Source organism: Microtus ochrogaster, chromosome 24, assembly GCF_000317375.1.
Source record: "Microtus ochrogaster isolate Prairie Vole_2 chromosome 24, MicOch1.0, whole genome shotgun sequence".
Lineage (NCBI taxonomy): Eukaryota > Metazoa > Chordata > Mammalia > Rodentia > Cricetidae > Microtus > Microtus ochrogaster.
Window position 1 is genome coordinate 13,002,668 of NC_022024.1, and position 5,868 is coordinate 13,008,535.

A 5,868-nucleotide genomic window follows, 5' to 3' on the forward strand; every position below is an offset into this window, starting at 1 on the left:
GTTTCAGAAAGGTACCTAGTGATGGGGTTAACAGTTGATCTTTGCTAAACTGCATAGTTTCTTCTATGTGCAAAACATGCTATCACTCTTCATTCACCTGAATCCTAATATCTACCTAATAGTACTGGTATTAGAGGCACATGCTAATGTTTAATGTTTATTTGTTTCTGTGTTTTTGTGTTTAATCTTTTTTTTTTTAACGTATTGACATCCTAATATTAACAACTCTTTTCCCCTTCCCTTTCTTCCTTCCAAATTCTCTAATATATACCACCATGCTTTCTCTCAAATCCATGGACTCTCTTTCTTTAAGTATGTGTAGTGTGTGTGTATGTATGTGTGTGTGCATGCGCGCATACGCAAGCACATGCATTCATACATGTGTGCTACATGTGTGCATGCGTGTGTGTTGGGTCAAACTTGGAGTTCACTGAACAGATTATATATATATATATATATATATATATATATATATATATATATAATATATATATCACATATTTTAAATGTTCATTTAATTTTTATAATATATTAATCTAAAGAACTTCCAAAATTGTTCATTTGATTGACATATGCAATATTACTGAAGATAAGGTAAAAATCAAGGTGTGTACATCAGAGAATGGGCTCTCACTCTCGGTGTGTTAAAATGAAGTAATACATGCTTTGAATGAGGATGCTTAAGTTATCTGTATTATTTCTGCCTTCTTTTGAAATATAATTGAGAATTACTAAGGATTGTAACAAGATAGAAGCAAGTTGTCATTTATCATTGTCCAGTTTTTCTATTCTTCTGAAATCTTTCATCCCTCTCTTAGAAGCCTTTCAACCAAATTGAACTGAATAAATCATCTATAGAGCTTGACATAGCATGTCACACAACTGCCATTGCTTCATTGTTGATAAAAATCTAACTCTTTCAGCAACCATGGTGGTATGCAAGAAATGTCACTGAAACTTAAGTTTTAAACTGTTTTGCTTTATAGTTTTGAAACAGCTATCCTCTTTGGGCTTGCCTAGAGCTCACTGTATAGCCCAAGTTGACCTTGAAGATGTGATTCTTCAGCTTCTGATTCCTGACTGATTGCATGATAAATGGCTGTGGTTTGGCTATTACTTAAGTACACCTCCAAAAAAGACTTAATTAAATTTAAGTGCCATTATAATGCTTGAAGGGGTGCAAATTTAATCTATGATGTTCAGAGGTGAGGTCTTTAAGAGGTGATTTACATTAAATAAGGGCATTAGAATAGATTCTGGAAGACTGAATTCTGATGGCTTTATAAGAAACTAAGGGTAAAGAAGCCCTACATACCCACTTATGCTTCCTGTCTTTTGCTCAATGACATTTAATTCTACTTAGGGATACTGCCAGAAAGAATGCCATTATGCAATATAGACCTTGTATCTTGAGAGTCATAATCTGAAATCATTTTTCTCTTTATCTTAACTTGTGTTATTGTGCTTTTGGCAACATACAACAGACACTTCATATGCAAATCACAAATCTTTAATCCTGATTTGAAATATATATGTGGACCTAGTTTTACATCATAATCAATTATAAGAAGCAATGATAACACAGTCCAAACTCAGACATAGTACCTTGCACCCTGATTGACATATAACTGCTTCAGTCTTTTCTTTAATGTTATACTAAAAATATTTTAACCAAATAGTTTTTAGGAATTGAAGAACATTTCTTAGAAGTTAAAATGGAAATCCTTCCACCCTAAAGTCATTATAATATAAAAGTCACTGCAGACAACATATAATAAACCTAGTGCTTTTGTTCTAGAAATAACATGGTATTATCTAGAAATCACAAAGGTAAAATGATGAACACCAAAAGAGAGAGAATAAATTTATCAGTTTTGCTTTAGGGAAAGTCTTGTGCTTTATACCACTATTTTTATGGAAACAAAGTAAATAACATTAAGGTCCTAAGTTATATATATTTTAAAGACACTCAGATTCATTTTCCATCAGAAGTATTTGAGACAACCAGCTCTAGATAAGAACTAATAAATACAATTTGGGAGTTAGTAACTTCAGTAAAAGAAAAAAAAATCCTATTTATGTATATCACTGTTCCATTTGGTCCTCCTGTCACCTGTGGTTATGCAGTAAGTTTATTATAACATTTACTCCAAAGTCATACACCGTTAACCTTATAGTCATTTTAATGTAGACTTCAGGCAATACAGTGAAACCTGACATTTGAGATAGAAACAGTTTGTGGTGCTTAGCCTGATGCTGAAGAAGTAAAATAACTAAGATAAAAGCATTCTATTCACAGCAAGACTAGGAATCTTGCAAAGCATGAGCTACAACCACCTGAATTTCAGGTCATTTTCTTAAGTATAAGACTTGCTACTGAAGACACATAGAAGTAACACACCCATCAGCAAAGAAATTAGTCATGACGTGTTCAGGCAGAGTATACACTAGGCATCTTTTCTGGTAAGAGAGGACATAAAATTGGCATTGTAGTTAGTGACACACATATCACACACACGTTAACATTTTCCTTTTACTCTATGCCCACACATAGAGAAGATATAAATGTCGACTATACAGGTGACTTTTGGTGGAATTCCTATCAGTAGGAACAGGGGCTATCTCTAACTCTGTTAGCTGCTTTGGGGACACTTTATTCTTACCAGTTGCCTTCTCTGTCCTTAATAGGAAAAGAGGTGCCTTGTCTTCACTGTAAATTTATACACCATAGCTGGATGAAATCTATGGGACACTGAACCTTTTTTGAAAACAAATGGAGGAGGAGTGAATTAGGGGAGAGGGAGCATCTGGGAGAAAAGGGAAGAAGAGGGAGGAAAAGCTGCAGTAGGGATGCAAAAGCAAAGTATAGAAGTAAATACAAATAAATATTCTTTTTTTTGTTAGGAGAGAATTTTATTTTAAAAGTGTCATCTTAAACTGCAAGGATGTCTGTTAAACATCACAATTAAACATGCCAAAAGAGAAGCCATGTTGTCACAATGCCCACTTACCCCCCCAGACACCTCAAACCCACCCTTGCTGACCATCTAACCCCCCCCTTTTTCTTTTTTTTTCTTTTTATTAAACAAGAGAAAGTAGAGAGATACATGTTGGTAAATGCTAACTGTCTGTATTCACATAGACACAGTGTAATCTCTGAGCCCAATATACAGAGAAAGGAAAAAAGCTGCAATTTTATGCACTACTACACAGGGGCCTAGCACCCTCCAGCCTCCAGCAGAGCCAAAGGGGCTGGAGGGCTTTTCTTTTTTCCCACAGAGCACGGTGGTGGTGGTGTTGAATCCACAGTTCAAGACAAGAAAAGATAAAAATGATGTAGAACAGAGTAGTGGAGATTCTTTTCCCATTGTATTTTGCTCAAGACATTTCCCCCAAAATAAGTTGAGAACCGTGGTATTGAGAAGCGAGACCTCAGAAACAGGGCGACTGAGCACAAAGAGGGATTGGGGACGGGAGGGAAATGACTGCAACTTGCTCCCAGGGACTGGAGAAATTTAATAAAAAGAAAATAAAAAAGAGAGTCGGAATCCATCAGTCTTCTCTGCTAGTCATCCTCGCCTTCATCCTCCTCTCCATCTTCCCCTTCATCATCATCTTCATCTTCATCTTCTTCACCTTCATCTCCTTCTTCATCAATATCTTCCGAGCCTTCTTCTTCTTCATCATCATCGTCATCATCTTCTGCCTCTCCCTCTTCATCGTCCATATCAGGAACCAAATAGTACTGCAAGGGGTTTGGCCAAATGTCATCTTTGATGACTTCTCCTAACTCATCTGCACCTGCATCAGAGTGGTCAGTAAACCAGGTAAAGAAGCTCTCTGGCTCTTCGTGTTGTCTCTTCCTGCTGGCCTTATTCTGTGTTTGACTCGAGCATTTTGTCAAATCCTTTCCAGATTTCCATTTGATTTCAGTGGACTTTGAGGATGGGTCACCACTCTCATTCAGATGAAATTCTTTGGAGAGAACTTTATTTTCGAAGTAGGGATTTTCATCAAAATAACAATCTATTCTGTAACCTGATTTAATGTCTTCAAATTCTGTTACTTCGACTCTGATTAAATAAAGCAGAGCCTCTTCGTCTTCCTCCCCAAGCAGTGCAGACACTTGTGGATGGTTGACAAATGTGGTTACCCAAAAATTTGGGATTTTAGCGATCAATTCTGACCTCTTCTGAAAAAAAACGGTTGGCGGAGTTTGTTATATTTTTGTTTTACTTTTAGTATTTCCTCACTTGCTTGTTCATTAAGCCTGTCTATTTCATTTTGTACTTCGTCAATGTGTACAATTGCTTCTTGCTGTTCTTTTTCTTTCTTCAGCAGGCCGGGAGAGGCAGACTTGTCCTCCAGTTTCGGGGACAAGTCGATTTGGGTTTCTTGGACTGAGGCAGAAGCGCAGATTGCCATTTCGGGGCCATGAAACGAGGGAAGTGGCTAGAGGCCAGAGGCCAGATGCAGAGAGCAGGAAGAAACTCGCAGACAAAAAACTGACAAAAACCTGAGGATCATTGTGTAATCTGTGTTGCTATAACAACATACATGATGCTGATATTTTAGAATGAACAGGAAAAACAAAACAAGTTTTGGTTTTTTTTTTTTTTTTGGTTAACAATTCTTATGGATAAAGACCATGATGCTGTTACCTGATCAGTTTTGTTGAGTTCCTCATAGTTAACACCATACATGTAAGCATGTGTGAGTGTGCTGAGCAACACATGTGGAAGAGGGATTCAGGTGAAGGGGCCGAGCCTCTTACGTCATAGCACTCTACTGAAGACTACTCCTGTTCTATAAGTCATAGATACCTAGGTCATGAGATGCATTCCATTGGTGGTATTTTAAGACACTTCTTTCCATGAGGTACCACCTCTTAAATGCTACACTACCTCAAACCAGCCCTACTGGGAGCCTTGATTTTATAATTGAGTGAGTATAGGCATATTCAAATCATTGTCAAACATTGATCATGCTAATCTCTATTTTATTAGTTTATTAGATTAGGTGGGAAGAAAACTAGCTTAGATAAGTTTCCTGATGTTTTCGGAAGTGATTCTGCCCTAATAAGAAAAAGCTCCATAAATTCAGGCATGTTAAAGATGTCACAATGAAGAGAGTTTATTAGGAGATTAAGGTTTTAGAAGTCTGCATTAGAGTAGGGGATTCGTAATAGTAAAATTTACAGAATTTCATTGGCAGATTGTATCAGGGGAGAAATTTAAAAAGAGGGAACATGGGAAGGAAAAGCTTAAAGTTGATATAACTTAATATTGATTTTGCTGGTTATAAATTAGACTCTGTAAGCTATTAGTAACCGTGTTTCAGAGTTAATGCATTCAATCTACTTCCTGGCAAATAAACTCTGGTTTGAGTCTCTGGGACTTGTACAATTATATGGGGAGAAAGCTAAATTAATTATTAGTGTTTGGAGGAAACATCATTATACATTCTGGCCAAGGGAAATGTTTGGGCTCAAAGTACAAGAAGCTAAAATGCACTCTTATTATTTGCAGAATAATTCCAACTTCCAAGCACATTGATGCCAATTGTCTCAAGATAATACAACTATGTGTTACTATTGATTGCTTTTGTTTAAATCACTTTGTTTTGTTTTCAGGTCCAAACTTAGTTTTTAGAAACTCAGGCTAAAGTCTTATTTGAGGAGATGCAATTAATAAGGGTATAGAATATGGAAGTTTTACAAAGTTATGATAAATGCTATTCTACGCAGTTCATGGTGTACTTTCTTTACCACGCTTTCCCCCATCCTCTGTTATTGATGGCGTACTTTGGTTTGAGTTCTTAGGGTAAGAAATTAAAATAGTATTTGTAAGCCGGGCGGTGGTGGCGCAC

The 5,868-nt window shown here is 36.6% G+C and overlaps 1 pseudogene; it reads right to left on the reverse strand.

Annotated features, from left to right (window-relative positions):
• Positions 1-3,356: 3,356 nt before the first annotated feature.
• On the reverse strand, positions 3,357-4,436 carry LOC101995756 (annotated as a pseudogene).
• Between the last annotated feature and the right edge of the window lie 1,432 nt (positions 4,437-5,868).